This window comes from Pelobates fuscus, chromosome 5 (assembly GCF_036172605.1).
Source record: "Pelobates fuscus isolate aPelFus1 chromosome 5, aPelFus1.pri, whole genome shotgun sequence".
Taxonomy (NCBI): Eukaryota; Metazoa; Chordata; class Amphibia; order Anura; family Pelobatidae; genus Pelobates; species Pelobates fuscus.
In genome coordinates, this window is record NC_086321.1 from 300,637,323 (window position 1) to 300,652,447 (window position 15,125).

The window sequence follows — 15,125 nt, forward strand, 5'->3', positions numbered from 1 at the left end:
AACACTTAATAATAATAATATATATGTGAGATAACATTAAGTGGTCTTGCTATGCAAGAACACTTAACTAGAAAAGCTACAATTTCTGGGGAAATTGTGTGAAGTGTTCTTGCCTCCACCAGTAGTCTACAACTGGAGTGGGCGGAGTAACTGTTATCATTTATATAGCACATTTAATTGCAACGTTGTTGCCCAAAGTGCTTCACAGTTACATTAAAACATACAGTTATAAAAACCATTAGCAGGTGCAAAAGGCCATGTCTATGACATCACTTGCTGCAGCAGCCTTGCACAGGTCAGAGTATTTTTGCGGTTGCCATCTTCAAATGGTCATATTTTAAAAACTATAAATCCTACAGCGAAGAGCTTTATATTGTGAGAATCACAAGACCCAGACCTACATTTTGATGTATAGTATGTCTCTGAGATATTAACAATGAAGGCACAGTCGCAGTTTAGAAATTGCCCTTCAAATGTGAGCTTTGCAGAGTGGAGTTTCAATGAATGTCAATGGACGGCGTGAGTTGCAAACAAATGGTCATATTGTGAAAACTATCAGGACTATGGCTTAGCTGTGGACATTTTTAGTGGCAGCAGGGATAGCTGAACGTTTTGATATAAGATTTGTGTAGGTGGGCCTGAAAATGAGGGAGTGGTGGCAGTTTAGAAATCATGTCCTGATTTTTCAGCTTTTGCCAGCTCCCACTCTAGCTTTGCCATTCATTCCTATGGGACAAATTTCACCACAAGAACAAAGATATTCCGTGAACCATTCGGCGAAACGTTCCACAAAGTAATAGCAACACGATCGGGAACAATCTGCACGTTTTGGTAAATTTTGGTCTATGTAGTGTAAAAACTGTGGGAGGAGTTAGGGTGGTAAATTTGGCTATAATAAGAATAATAATAACTAGAAAAGCTACAATTTCTGGGGAAATTGTGTGAAGTGTTCTTGCCTCCATCAGTAGTCTACAACTAAGTGGGCGGAGTAACTGTTAGTATTTATTTATATAGCACATTTAATTGCAATGTTGTTTCCCAAAGTGCTTCACAGTTACATTAAAACATACAGTTATAAAAAATTAGCAGGTGTAAAAGGCTTTGTCTATGACATCACTTGCTGCTGCAGCCTTGCACAGGTCAGAGTATTTTGGCGGTTGCCATATTCAAACGGTCGTATTTTAAAAACTATAAATCCTACAGTGAAGAGCTTTATATTGTGAGAATCACAAGACCCAGACCTACATTTTGATGTATAGTATGTCTCTGAGATATTAACAATGAAGGCACAGTCGCAGTTTAGAAATTGCCCTTCAAATGTGAGCTTTGCAGAGTGGAGTTTCAATGAATGTCAATGGAAGGCGTGAGTTGCAAACAAATTGTCATATTGTGAAAACTATCAGGACTATGGCTTAGCCGTGGACATTTCTAGTGGCAGCAGGGATAGCTGAACGTTTTGATATAAGATTTGTGTAGGTGGGCCTGAAAATGAGGGAGTGGTGGCAGTTTAGAAATCATGTCCTGATTTTTCAGCTTTTGCCAGCTCCCACTCTAGCTTTGCCATTCATTCCTATGGGACAAATTTCGCCACAAGAACGACGATATTCCGTGAACCATTCGGCGAAACGTTCCACAAAGTAATAGCAATCCGATCGGGAACAATCTGCACGTTTTGGTATATTTTTGTCTATGTAGTGTACAAACTGTGGGAGGAGTTAGGGTGGCAAATTTGGCTATAATAAGAATAATAAGAATAACTAGAAAAGCTACAATTTCTGGGGAAATTGTGAAGTGTTCTTGCCTCCACCAGTAGTCTACAACTGGAGTGGGCGGAGTAACTGTTATTATTTATTTATATAGCACATTTAATTGCAATGTTGTTGCCCAAAGTGCTTCACAGTTACATTAAAACATACAGTTATAAAAACATTAGCAGGTGTAAAAGGCTTTGTCTATGACATCACTTGCTGCTGCAGCCTGGCACAGGTCAGAGTATTTTTGTGGTTGCCATCTTCAAACGGTCATATTTTTAAAACTATACATCCTACAGCGAAGAGCTTTATATTGTGAGAATCACAAGACCCATACCTACATTTTGATGTATAGTATGTCTCTGAGATATTAACAATGAAGGCACAGTCGCAGTTTAGAAATTGCCCTTCAAATGTGAGCTTTGCAGAGTGGAGTTTCAATGAATGTCAATGGAAGGCGTGAGTTGCAAACAAATGGTCATATTGTGAAAAATATCAGGACTATGGCTTAGCTGTGGACATTTTTAGTGGCAGCAGGGATAGCTGAACGTTTTGATATAAGATTTGTGTAGGTGGGCCTGAAAATTAGGGGGTGGTGGCAGTTTAGAAATCATGTCCTGATTTTTCAGCTTTTGCCAGCTCCCACTCTAGCTTTGCCATTCATTCCTATGGGACAAATTTCGCCAGAAGAACGACGATATTCCGTGAACCATTCGGCGAAACGTTCCACAAAGTAATAGCAATCCGATCGGGAACAATCTGCACGTTTTGGTATATTTTTGTCTATGTAGTGTAAAAACTGTGGGAGGAGTTAGGGTGGCAAATTTGGCTATAATAAGAATAATAAGAATAATAATAATAATATATATGTGAGATAACATTAAGTGGTCTTGCTATGCAAGAACACTTAATAACTAGAAAAGCTACAATTTCTGGGGATATTGTGAAGTGTTCTTGCCTCCATCAGTAGTCTACAACTGGAGTGGGCGGAGTAACTGTTAGTATTTATTTATATAGCACATTTAATTGCAACGTTGTTGCCCAAAGTGCTTCACAGTTACATTAAAACATACAGTTATAGAAACCATTAGCAGGTGCAAAAGGCCCTGTCTATGACATCACTTGCTGCTGCAGCCTTGCACAGGTCAGAGTATTTTTGCGGTTGCCATCTTCAAACGGCCGTATTTTAAAAACTATAAATCCTACAGTGAAGAGCTTTATATTGTGAGAATCACAAGACCCAGACCTACATTTTGATGTATAGTATGTCTCTGAGATATTAACAATGAAGGCACAGTCGCAGTTTAGAAATTGCCCTTCAAATGTGAGCTTTGCAGAGTGGAGTTTCAATGAATGTCAATGGACTGCGTGAGTTGCAAACAAATGGTCATATTGTGAAAACTATAAGGACTATGGCTTAGCTGTGGATATTTTTTGTGGCAGCAGGGATAGCTGAACGTTTTGATATAAGATTTGTGTAGGTGGGCCTGAAAATGAGGGAGTGGTGGCAGTTTAGAAATCATGTCCTGATTTTTCAGCTTTTGCCAGCTCCCACTCTAGCTTTGCCATTCATTCCTATGGGACAAATTTTGCCACAAGAACGACGATATTCCGTGAACCATTCGGCGAAATGTTCTACAAAGTAATAGCAATCCGATCGGGAACAATCTGCACGTTTTGGTAAATTTTCGGCTATGTAGTGTAAAAACTGTGGGAGGAGTTAGGGTGGCAAATTTGGCTATAATAAGAATAATAATAATAATATATATGTGAGATAACATTAAGTGGTCTTGCTATGCAAGAACACTTAATAATAATATATATGTGAGATAACATTAAGTGGTCTTGCTATGCAAGAACACTTAATAATAATAATATATATGTGAGATAACATGAAGTGGTCTTGCTATGCAAGAACACTTAATAACTAGAAAAGCTACAATTTCTGGGGAAATTGTGTGAAGTGTTCTTGCCTCCACCAGTAGTCTACAACTGGAGTGGGCGGAGTAACTGTTATCATTTATATAGCACATTTAATTGCAATGTTGTTGCACAGTTACACTAGAAAAGCTACAATTTCTGGGGAAATTGTGTGAAGTGTTCTTGCCTCCATCAGTAGTCTACAATTAGAGTGGGCGGAGTAACTGTTAGTATTTATTTATATAGCACATTTAATTGCAATGTTGTTGCCCAAAGTGCTTCACAGTTACATTAAAACATACAGTTATAAAAAATTAGCAGGTGTAAAAGGCTTTGTCTATGACATCACTTGCTGCTGCAGCCTTGCACAGGTCAGAGTATTTTGGCGGTTGCCATCTTCAAACGGTCGTATTTTAAAAACTATAAATCCTACAGTGAAGAGCTTTATATTGTGAGAATCACAAGACCCCGACCTACATTTTGATGTAAAGTATGTCTCTGAGATATTAACAATGAAGGCACAGTCGCAGTTTAGAAATTGCCCTTCAAATGTGAGCTTTGCAGAGTGGAGTTTCAATGAATGTCAATGGAAGGCGTGAGTTGCAAACAAATGGTCATATTGTGAAAACTATCAGGACTATGGCTTAGCTGTGGACATTTTTAGTGGCAGCAGGGATAGCTGAACGTTTTGATATAAGATTTGTGTAGGTGGGCCTGAAAATTAGGGGGTGGTGGCAGTTTAGAAATCATGTCCTGATTTTTCAGCTTTTGCCAGCTCCCACTCTAGCTTTGCCATTCATTCCTATGGGACAAATTTCGCCACAAGAACGACGATATTCCGTGAACCATTCGGCGAAACGTTCCACAAAGTAATAGCAATCCGATCGGGAACAATCTGCACGTTTTGGTATATTTTTGTCTATGTAGTGTAAAAACTGTGGGAGGAGTTAGGGTGGCAAATTTGGCTATAATAAGAATAATAATAACTAGAAAAGCTACAATTTCTGGGGAAATTGTGAAGTGTTCTTGCCTCCACCAGTAGTCTACAACTGGAGTGGGCGCAGTAACTGTTATCATTTATATAGCACATTTAATTGCATCTTTGTTGCACAGTTACATTAAACCATACATTTATAAAAACTCTAGCAGGTGTACAAAAGGCTTTGTCTATGACATCACTTGCTGCTGCAGCCTTGCACAGGTCAGAGTATTTTGGCGGTTGCCATCTTCAAACGGTCGTATTTTAAAAACTATAAATCCTACAGTGAAGAGCTTTATATTGTGAGAATCACAAGACCCAGACCTACATTTTGATGCATAGTATGTCTCTGAGATATTAACAATGAAGGCACAGTCGCAGTTTAGAAATTGCCCTTCAAATGTGAGCTTTGCAGAGTGGAGTTTCAATGAATGTCAATGGAAGGCGTGAGTTGCAAACAAATGGTCATATTGTGAAAACTATCAGGACTATGGCTTAGCCGTGGACATTTCTAGTGGCAGCAGGGATAGCTGAACGTTTTGATATAAGATTTGTGTAGGTGGGCCTGAAAATGAGGGAGTGGTGGCAGTTTAGAAATCATGTCCTGATTTTTCAGCTTTTGACAGCTCCCACTCTAGCTTTGCCATTCATTCCTATGGGACGAATTTCGCCACAAGAACGACGATATTCCGTGAACCATTCGGCGAAACGTTCCACAAAGTAATAGCAATCCGATCGGGAACAATCTGCACGTTTTGGTATATTTTTGTCTATGTAGTGTAAAAACTGTGGGAGGAGTTAGGGTGGCAAATTTGGCTATAATAAGAATAATAAGAATAATAATAATAATATATATGTGAGATAACATTAAGTGGTCTTGCTATGCAAGAACACTTAACTAGAAAAGCTACAATTTCTGGGGAAATTGTGTGAAGTGTTCTTGCCTCCACCAGTAGTCTACAACTGGAGTGGGCGGAGTAACTGTTATTATTTATTTATATAGCACATTTAATTGCAACGTTGTTGCCAAAGTGCTTCACAGTTACAATAAAACATACAGTTATAAAAACATTAGCAGGTGCAAAAGGCACTGTCTATGACATCACTTGCTGCTGCAGCCTTGCACAGGTCATTGTATTTTTGCGGTTGCCATCTTCAAACGGTCGTATTTTAAAAACTATAAATCCTACAGTGAAGAGCTTCATATTGTGGGAATCACAAGACCCAAACCTACATTTTGATGTATAGTATGTCTCTGAGATATTAACAATGAAGGCACAGTCGCAGTTTAGAAATTGCCCTTCAAATGTGAGCTTTGCAGAGTGGAGTTTCAATGAATGTCAATGGAAGGCGTGAGTTGCAAACAAATGGTCATATTGTGAAAACTATCAGGACTATGGCTTAGCCGTGGACATTTCTAGTGGCAGCAGGGATAGCTGAACGTTTTGATATAAGATTTGTGTAGGTGGGCCTGAAAATGAGGGAGTGGTGGCAGTTTAGAAATCATGTCCTGATTTTTCAGCTTTTGACAGCTCCCACTCTAGCTTTGCCATTCATTCCTATGGGACAAATTTCGCCACAAGAACGACGATATTCCGTGAACCATTCGGCGAAACGTTCCACAAAGTAATAGCAATCCGATCGGGAACAATCTGCACGTTTTGGTATATTTTTGTCTATGTAGTGTAAAAACTGTGGGAGGAGTTAGGGTGGCAAATTTGGCTATAATAATAATAATAATAATATATATGTGAGATAACAGTAAGTGGTCTTGCTATGCAAGAACATTTAATAATATATATGTGAGATAACATTAAGTGGTCTTGCTATGCAAGAACACTTAATACTAGAAAAGCTACAATTTCTGGGGAAATTGTGAAGTGTTCTTGCCTCCACCAGTAGTCTACAACTGGAGTGGGCGGAGTAACTGTTATTATGTATTTATATAGCACATTTAATTGCAATGTTGTTGCCCAAAGTGCTTCACAGTTACATTAAAACATCCAATTCTAAAGGCAACCTGGCGAATTTTAATGTGAAAAAACTGAAACGCAAACCTTATATTTGACTCTGTAACTTTTGAAAACACCATAAAACCTGTACATGAGGGGTACTGTTATACTCAGGAGACTTCGCTGAACACAAATATTAGTGTTTCAAAACAGTAAAACGTATCACAACAATTATATCGTCAGTGTAAGTGCCATTTCTGTGTGAAAAATGCAAAAAATGACACAGCATGCGTTGATTGGCGTGCTGTCGGGCTGACCCCGGGTGCCGATGCATGCTGTCTGACTGTGCCACTAGCTCCTTGCGACGACCTCCCCCTGCTTCCAACTCGTCTCCTCCTCCTCCTCTCTGTCTCCCCATCTGAACTTTCGCCCTGTTCTTCTTCTTGCTGAGCGGGCACCCACGTGACATCCATGGACGCATCGTCATCATCAACCGCTTCACTTGTATCTGACAACTCAGCAAAGGAAGCAGCAGCGGGTACAACATCATCATCATCACACCGTACGTCCATGTTTGTAATGCTGCCTGCCTGAGACATATCCCTGTTATCTACATCCTCTGGCAATAATGGTTGCGCATCACTCATTTCTTCAAATGGATGTGTGAATAACTCCCCTGACATACCAAGTAAAGCGGCTGTGGTGCTAGTTTTGGTGGTGGCGGCAGGCAGGTGAGTGGTATCTTGAGAGGTGCCTGAAGCTAAGCTGGAGGAGGATGGTGCGTCAAGGTTCCAAGCGGAGGCTGTAGAAGATTGGGTGTCCTGTGTTAGCCAGTCAACTATGTCCTCAGAACTTTTCAAGTTCAGGGTACGTGGCCTCTGAAAACTGGGCATTATTCTAGGGCCAAAGGGAATCACAGCACCACGACCACGATGGCCCCTGCGGAGTGTCCTGCCTCTGCCTGTCATTTTTTTGGGGATTAGTGGTACTATGCGTGCAAGCTACTGTGAGACCAGATATGAGTGGCAATGTGCAATGGCAGAGGTCTGCAGAGTACACGCTGTAGGCCTGACACACCCGCTTGAAGACAACTAACTGCTATTCAATCTATAACAGTGAAAAAAAATTTATGTTTTTAAATGCACGCTATTGTGACACCAGAAATAAGTGGCAATGTGCACTGGCAGAGGTTGGCAGAGTACACGCTGTAGGCCTGACACCCGCTTGAAGACAACTAACTGCTATTCAATCTATAACAGTGAAGAAAGTTTTTTGGTTTTAAATGCACAAAATTGTGACACCAGATATGAGTGGCAATGTGCACTGGCAGGGTTCTGCAGGGCACACGCTGAAGGAAGGCCAGAAACACCCGCTTTAAGGAAACTGACTGCTATTAGCTTACACTGGAAACCTTTTTTTCTTTGTAAAAGCACGCTACAGAGACACCAGATATGAGTGGCAACTGTCAAAGTTCACTGGCAGGGTTCTGCAGGGCACACGCTGAAGGGAGGCCTGAAACACCCGCTTTAAGGACACTGACTGCTATTAGCTTACACTGGAAAACTGTTTTTCTTTGTAAAAGCACGCTATAGAGACACCAAATATGAGTGGCAACTGTCAAAGTACACTGGCAGGGTTCTGCAGGGCACACGCTGAAGGAAGGCCTGACACACCCGCTTTAAGGACACTGACGGCTATTAGCTTACACTGGAAAACAGTTTTTCTTTGTAAAAGCACGCTACAGAGACACCAGATATGAGTGGCAACTGTCAAAGTACGCTGGCAGGGTTCTGCAGGGCACACGCTGAAGGAAGGCCTGACACGCCCGCTTTAAGGACACTGACTGCTATTAGCTTACACTGGAAAACAGTTTTTCTTTGTAAAAGCACGCTACAGAGACACCAGATATGAGTGGCAACTGTCAAAGTACGCTGGCAGGGTTCTGCAGGGCACACGCTGAAGGAAGGCCTGACACACCCGCTTTAAGGACACTGACTGCTATTAGCTTACTCTGGAAAACTTTTTTTCTTTGTAAAAGCACACTACAGAGACACCAGATATGAGTGGCAACTGTCAAAGTACGCTGGCAGGGTTCTGCAGGGCACACGCTGAAGGCCTGAAACACCCGCTTTAAGGACACTGACTGCTATAAGCTTACACTGGAAAACAGTTTTTCTTTGTAAAAGCACGCTATAGAGACTCCAGATATGAGTGGCAACTGTCAAAGTACGCTGGCAGGGTTCTACAGGGCACACGCTGAAGGAAGGCCTGACACACCCGCTTTAAGGACACTGACTGCTATTAGCATACACTGGAAAACTTTTTTTCTTTGTAAAAGCACGCTACATAAACACCAGATATGAGTGGCAACTGTCAAAGTACGCTGGCAGGGTTCTGCAGGGCACACGCTGAAGGCCTGAAACACCCGCTTTAAGGACACTGACTGCTATTAGCTTACACTGGAAAACTGTTTTTCTTTGTAAAAGCACGCTATAGAGACTCCAGATATGAGTGGCAACTGTCAAAGTACGCTGGCAGGGTTCTACAGGGCACACGCTGAAGGAAGGCCTGACACACCCGCTTTAAGGACACTGACTGCTATTAGCATACACTGGAAAACTTTTTTTCTTTGTAAAAGCACGCCACATAGACACCAGATATGAGTGGCAACTGTCAAAGTACGCTGGCAGGGTTCTGCAGGGCACACGCTGAAGGAAGGCCTGACACACCTGCTTTAAGGACACTGACTGCTATTAGCTTACACTGGAAAACAGTTTTTCTTTGTAAAAGCACGCTACAGAGACACCAGATATGAGTGGTGGCACTGGGCAAATGGGCACAGTATCCACTGAGCATGACACAGAAGCTGGCAGACAACTAAATGCTCTTAAATCTATTACAGTGAAAAAAAATGTTTTCTTTTTAAATGTCAAGCTTAAGCTATTGTGACACCAGTGAGTGAGTGGTAGCACTGGGCAAATGGGCACAGTATCCACTGAGCCTGACACAGAAGCTGGCAGGCAGGCAGGCAACTGCAATTACATTACACAGAAAAAAAAAAAGCAGACTGATGTTCTAGCCCTAAAAAGGGCTTTTTGGGGTGCTGTTCTTACAGCAGAGATCAGATGAGTCATTCAGGACTGTAGTGGACACTGAATACCCTTGCCTAGCTATCAATTTCCCTATCTAATCAGCAGCAGCTACACTTTCCCTCCTCTCACTAAGCATGCAGCTTCAGAATGAATCTAAAATGGATGCTGGGAGGGAGGTGGGAGGATGTGGAAGGGAGGGTCTGCTGCTGATTTGCTGGAATGTGTCTGCTGACCATGAGGCACATGGTCAAAGTTTGCTCAATTATGACGAATAGGGGGCGGATCGAACCGCCCATGTGTTCGCCCGCGGCGGCGAACGCGAACACGCTATGTTCGCCGGGAACTCTTCGCCGGCGAACAGTTCGGTACATCACTAGACATGATTTCTAAACTGCCACCACTCCCTCAGGCCCACCTACACAAATCTTATATCAAATGGTTCAGCTATCCCTGCTGCCACTAAAAATGTCCACAGCTAAGCCATAGTCCTGATAGTTTTCACAATATGACCATTTGTTTGCAACTCACGCAGTCCATTGACATTCATTGAAACTCCACTCGGCAAAGCTCACATTTGAAGGGTAATTTCTAAACTGTGACTGTGCCTTCATTGTTAATATCTCAGAGACATACTATACATCCAAATGTAGGTCTGGATCTTGTGATTCTCACAATATAAAGCTCTTCACTATAGGATTTATAGTTTTAAAAATACGACCGTTTGAAGATGGCAACCACAAAAATACTCTGACCTGTGCCAGGCTGCAGCAGCAAGTGATGTCATAGACAGGGCCTTTTGCACCTGCTAATGTTTTTATAACTGTATGTTTTAATGTAACTGTGAAGCACTTTGGGCAACAACGTTGCAATTAAATGTGCTATATAAATAAATAATAACAGTTACACTGCCCACTCCAGTTGTAGACTACTGGTGGAGGCAAGAACACTTCACACAATTTCCCCAGAAATTGTAGCTTTTCTAGTTTTATATTGTATTCTCAATTATTTATATATTTTAAATAGAGGATCTCTTACTAACTATATAAAATTATGGCTAATATATCTGTATGGTTAGCCCTGCTAAGTTCTATGCTTTAAGACGTTACAGTGGTAAATAGGGTTACCAGCTGCGGTTACAATAGACTGTAATAGTGGTGTGAAATTCAGTGAATACAGAAGAGTCAGATCACTTGGTATCAGGATATCGAGGTACTTAATGTGTGAAGGACACCATCGGAAGGGGAAGTTCTGCTTTAGTCTGTCCGCCTCCTGTCCCTCCAGTGAAATGTTTAATATTTCCAACTTGTCTTTATTAATTTTAAGGTTGCTCAAGTGTCGATAGAGTTCCAGTTCTTTGATTATATTTGGCAGTGTTAAGTGTTTGGACACTAAAAATTGTATGTCATCTGCATAAGCAGCAACTTTATGCACTGATGTTTAGGTGCATAGGCCTGATATGTTCGGATTCTGGCGAATGGCCTCCAGGAGTGGCTCCAATGATAGGATGGACAGGAGTGGGGAGAGGGGGCACCCTGTCTAGTGCCATTGGTAATGCTGACTGGGTCTGTCACTGCCCCGTTGACACTGACTCTTGCACTTGGGCCGGTGTATAGTGCCTGTACCCCTCGCAGGTATGTGTTACCCAGACCCATCGGTGGAGAGAAGTGTTATGGTACTTTTTTGAAAGTAAACCAAAATGTTCAAAGTCTATCTGTTCCTGTCCAAATCTGAGATGATTAAATTGCGTATACGCAGAAGTAAGCTCACACTGACACATGGAGTTCAGGTTGAAAGCACTTCAGAAAATTTAATACAATCTGGTTGGAAAACAGTTGTGCAGATCTTTTTAAAAGCAAAATGACATCATCATTGAATATCAGATAATAACAAATAAACATCATTGATTGGATTAAACATTATGTGACTAACTTCGTGTCCACCCACCAATATTATTAATTGGCTCAGGGGTTTGAGTGACCAGCTAGGTGTCCTCCCACCGGGAGGTGGTATTGTTCTGGACAAGGGTGTGGACAGAAGGCTCAGGCGCCATCTTTCCCAGCATGAGGTTTACTCGGTGGAAAGGGGGGCTTGAGCGTCATTTTACACAGTCAGTGATATCGGGCCTCATGTCCAGGTGCAAGGTCTCTTATGAATAGAACATTTCATTACTACTGTGTTCTCGTGGCCTTCAAATTATACTATGTTGCAAGTTAGGGGAAAGTCAGTAAAGTCAGCAGTTCCTGAGTTAATCATGTCTTTATAGAGAATACAGTCTTTGTCTATTGTATTAGATGTGCTGGGAAATTCTGTCATGTAATGTAGTTTTAAAATGAACAAGTTAGGTTATGAGGACAAAATGGAGGATTGAAGAAGTCAGGTTAGGAGGACAAAATGGAGGATTCACAGTATGCAGTTAAAATGGAGTTAGTACAATAATTCAATACAAGTTCAATAAAGATTTTTAATAATTCTACATCAGTCCCCCCTATGAAATGTTAATATTCTAAGAGATAAAAACTTTATTAAGTTAGTATCAGGAAGACGTGTTAACCCAAGGCACAGAAACCCTATGAAGTAACGGTTCTCAAAGTCTTCTTAGTTCTTCAGAGGGACATCATAAATAGACAAGCTTACATTACCATATGGACTTGTGTTATCTGGAATATAGGCACAAGTAGTCATGGTGACAGGTAAACGTTGTTGGTTGCAATAGATATAATAAATGCAAATCAAAATATTATTATTATTATTAGCAGTGACGGTTGGGAAAATGGACTCAAACTTTCCTTTTACTGCAAAATCATCTGGTACCCCCCTTGGCACACCTATGGCATCAATATATATATATATCAATCAAACTTTCCCTTTAGAGGGGTGCTCCTCTTTATGTTCTGAAGCATGAATGTGGTGTGTCAAGAGTACCTTGTCATGTATTATGTGTATGGACATAATAACCTTGGCTAGGGTGTAGTATTAAACCTGTCCCACGCTACATCAGCGTAGGTGGACTCGGATCATTTAGTCAATATTAATATCACCACAAACTCAGGATGGGCAAATAATCCTGAGGGAGCTTGGCGTTTGGATCTTTTTAGCTTCACGAGGTCTCCTTTTGGGGTCCTCGGCTTTCCATCGATGGCAGGTGGTCAGGCATTATTATGGCCATCAAACACCTACTTGCTGGTATCTTTTTATTTAACAAGTCATTTTTTCTTTAGAGTCAAAAGTGTGTCAAAATCAACAAATGTCACTTCTCATGTTGCAGAGAGAGTCTTGAATCTGGAACAATGAATCCACTGAGTGATCTCTGCAACTTTCACAATGCACTACTGGGTATATGGTCTTGGATGTCACATTGATGACCGGCTAGACTTCTGGCCATCCTGACAAAATGTCTATGATAACTAGTGCATATTTGACCCAGTAGCTCTTTGTCATCTGGATTCTTGAAAGGGATATTGAGAGTTAGCTAGGTGCTTAGGAGTATTTTAGAGATCAAAGAGTTCATGAGGGTCTTGGATAGGTATAAAGTTCCATGGGCTCACTGCCCAGTACATGTTTTTGGGTAAACAGAGCTTAAGAGCGTTGGAGTACAGCCCGTCTTCAAGGGTTGCCCCTTTCTGTTTTTCCAGCTTTGTATTTCTTCAGGGTCAGTAGCTGCTTTGTCATTCTCTTAGAAGCTTGAGATCTGTAGGTAGGATCTACATGGTGAGTATAGAAGTTTCTTTAGCGGACACCATTCTGTCCACTTCCCTTGGTGCACTTGTGGCTTGGTTGGCAGCTTTTAGTCAGCTGAGTGGTGCTTCTTATCTTCCAGATTGATCCAAAATAATGTGCTGCACCCAGGGCATGTCTTGAGTCAGTGTAGATATTGGCATGTCTTCCTTCAGGCATTTTGTATGCCACTGAGAAGGCTGTCAATTCAGCGTCTTGAGCAGATGTGAGTGAGGAAAGTGAAGGTGCTTGACGTACCTGATCTTCTGTAGCAACAGCAAATCCAGTATGGTACCTTTCCTCTTTATCCGCAAACAGAGTGGAGTCAGGATCTGGTAAAGCTACTGCATGCTCTGTTGAAAGGTGTCTTGTTTCTTCTTTCATCTGTTCAAAGCAACCATGAGGAGCAGTAGAAGAGGTTTCCTCACCTATTTCTGTGTGAGATTGGGGGGTATTTGTCTTTCTATTCACAGTTCTCTTGCTGACCCCCCTCTGTAGAGATCTGTAAATTGAATGTTCATGTTTTGTTCTAATGAGTCAGGTTCCTTTCATGAGATTTCTGGGGACTTAGTGTAGAAAAAACATGAGGGACAGCCACCTCCCTTACAGGTGTCTTACTTCCATGGGAATCTGGGTCAGGACCGCACTATTTCTTTGAGAGTGCCCAAAACAGTTCTTTCATGTCTGAATAATTTTAATTTTTCGTTAGTGTGGTATTCCCCCCTGGGAAGTGGCGGAAGAGTGGCCAGAGCAACTTTTCTTCAAAATATAATGTTGTCAGGTAGAGGCAGAGTCGTCTATGAGTGGAGGAAATTGGTAAGGAATAAGAAGGGAGGAAGCATATAAAGGATACAGATATGGTGGTGGGGAGATGGAAGAATGAGTAGCGGATAGAGTGAGAGGGAAGAAGGTGGAGTAGGAGGAGGAGAAGGAGGAGTAGAGGAGAAGTAGGAGGAGAGAGGAGAAGGTGGAGTGGAAGGAGAAAGTGGAGTAGAGGGAGGAGTAGGAGGAGGAGTAGAGGGGAAGTAGGAGGAGAGAGGAGAAGGTGGAGTAGAGGGAGGAGTAGGAGGAGAAAGTGGAGTAGAGGGAGGAGTAGGAGGAGGAGTAGAGGGGAAGTAGGAGGAGAGAGGAGAAGGTGGAGTAGAGGGAGGAGTAGGAGGAGAAAGTGGAGTAGAGGGAGGAGAAGGAAGAAGAAGGAGGAGTAGAGGGGAAGTAGGAGGAGAGAGGAGAAGGTGGAGTAGAGGGAGGAGTAGGAGGAGGAGAAGAGGAGAAGTAGGAGGAGAGAGGAGAAGGTGGAGTAGAGGAAGGGGTAGGAGGAGAAAGTGGAGTAGAGGGAGGAGTAGGAAGAGGGGGAGGAGTAAGAGCAGGAAGGAGGAGTAGGAGGAGGAGAAGGTGGAGTAGAGGGAGGAGTAGGAGGAGGAGTAGAGGGGAAGTAGGAGGAGAGAGAAGAAGGTGGAGTAGAGGGAGGAGTAGGAGGAGAAAGTGGAGTAGAGGGAGGAGTAGGAAGAAGAAGGAGGAGTAGAGGGGAAGTAGGAGGAGAGAGGAGAAGGTGGAGTAGAGGGAGGAGTAGGAGGAGGAGAAGAGGAGAAGTAGGAGGAGAGAGGAGAAGGTGGAGTAGAGGAAGGGGTAGGAGGAGAAAGTGGAGTAGAGGGAGGAGTAGGAAGAGGGGGAGGAGTAAGGGCAGGAAGGAGGAGTAGGAGGAGGAGAAGGTGGAGTA